At 35.8% G+C, this 2174-nt stretch overlaps 1 pseudogene; it reads right to left on the bottom strand.

Moving 5' to 3' along the window:
* Positions 1-1331, bottom strand: part of LOC105741473 — a 71563-nt pseudogene extending 70232 nt beyond the window's left edge.
* Positions 1332-2174: the final 843 nt, after the last annotated feature.

Genomic DNA, 2174 nt, shown 5'->3' with positions numbered 1-2174 from the left:
TCTTTCTTTCTTTCTTTCTTTCTTTCTTTCTTTCTTTCTTTCTTTCTTTCTTTCTTTCTTTGGTACAGGGTCTTGCTACACAGCTCGGACTCAAAGTGATCCTCCTGTCTCACCCTTGGTATCACAGGGGTGCATCACAAAGCCCTGTTTTGGCGGCCAGCACTGCACATCCTGGTTTCCAGGACTGGCATGGTATGCAGTACAGGCATGGAACCCAGGTCCTTGTGTTTGCCAGGCAGATGCTTAGACCACCCCAGCCCTAGCATGATGTTTTTTTAAGGAACCATTTTAAAAATCCTATATGTCTTGTCCTTAAGAATATAAAAGACACAATGAATTTCAGTTCCACTCTAAAAATTTAGTAACTACAAAATCATGATTAAAAATTTACTATAGACTATTGCCCTCTCCAAAATTACTCACAGAGAAATAAAAATAGCATTGGAGACATGGAACAGAAGAACAATAAATGTGATCAGATTTTTAAAATATAATGTTTATCATTATTATATTTTTGTTGCTTATTTTTAGTTTTTATTTTTAAATCAAACAATTTCCATTCTGTTTATAACCTCATTAGCATTTAAGGTTTTCTGGCAAAATCTAAATTTTAATTATTTCCATGTGACATCACCTTACAATGTGTATTAGATAAATGTATTCTTGTTATTCTGCGTGTTTATAAAACCCAGAGTGAGAATCAGGATTTTTTTTCTAATTTAGTGTCCGATAAAATTGCTTTTAGAATACCATCTGCCTGTTATCTTCTATGATATTGAGAACATCATTGCCAATTCGTAAATATCTCCATAAAATATACAAAAATGAAAGCCAAATACAATTAGTATACCAGCATCCAAGTTCATATTGATGTACCAGTGCCTTATAGAGAAGGAGACAGCCAATCTTAAAACTTTTCAAGCTACTTGAATCCATGAAAAATTTTCCCACTGTGGAAGAATTAGAGGATGTTTATTTTTCTTTTCTTCTGTCCACAGTTTAATATAGAAGGTATTCATATGCATTCATGCTATGCTTCGACATTTATAACTACATTCCTACCTGACATGTCTGATGAAATGGAGCTTAATGACTTTTGGGCTGTGCCTTATGCTGGGTTTTGAAGCAATCATTACCTGCTCAATTTTCCCCTCTGATGAAACAGCGTACAAAGAATCATAACATACAGACAGCCAAAGTGACGAGTGGAGTGTGACGCAGGGTAGTGTGGGGAGAACCGTCATCTCCTGCGCTGCAGTTTCCCATGGAAAGAGGTTTGCAGAATTCTGTGCTTCCCTGTCCTCTACTTGACTGTCTTCCAAAAGCCCCATTCTTCGCTGACTTCCTTGGTCATACATTAAATTATTATTTTTTTTTTCTTGTTGTTTTTTTGTATTTTTTAGGGAATGGTCTACAGGGTGTTCAGGGTCTCACTGATAGATTGGATTTATAGCAATACTCATTTACAGCCTCCCAAGAGCAGGGATCACAGGAGCACACCACCACGCCCAGTCTCTATTGCTGTCTCAGCACGCCCTGGGGGCGGGGCTGGCACTGCAGGCCTTGGGAGCGAACTGGAGCCCTTGAGATTGCTTGCCTGCACTTTAATCCACTGAGCTATTTGGTCGGGCCAATAATTTGTTACAGATCACTGAATATTATGTATTGTGGAGCAATGGTGTAGAGATAAATTTTCAATGTATTTTGTAAGGTATTATACAATATTACAACCATCATTTATATACTTTCCGAAATTCCAGGATTTCACATAGATATGCTTAGGAGTTCAACGAGAATATTTATTTAAATGTCTATATTTAAATCTGTAAGACATCTCAAATTTGATTTTCTGTAGATGTGCAGTGAAGTTTGATGAATTATTTTTATGTATTTTTCCAGTTGTGCCATTATTTTCTTAATAAAACTTTCTAACTAATTATTGGTAGAAAAGTCCATCGGTCCATCTATCTATCTGAGCTCTATGATTCCTACTTTTCAGTGATTTGTGGGCACTTCAAAGCTGTTGCATCTTCATGTCAACAATTTTAGAAAAGAGGAAACATGCAGGAACCTGTTCTGATAATTAATACACAAATTTATAGTTTGTTTTAATTATATAAAATAATTCAATACAATAGCTACTCGGGATAGAACTAGAGATATTTTTTTTCAAA

The sequence above is a fragment of the Octodon degus genome, unplaced genomic scaffold, assembly GCF_000260255.1.
Source record: "Octodon degus isolate 3935 unplaced genomic scaffold, OctDeg1.0 scaffold00013, whole genome shotgun sequence".
In the NCBI taxonomy this organism is placed as follows: domain Eukaryota; kingdom Metazoa; phylum Chordata; class Mammalia; order Rodentia; family Octodontidae; genus Octodon; species Octodon degus.
This window is presented reverse-complemented; position numbering and strand designations above follow the sequence as displayed.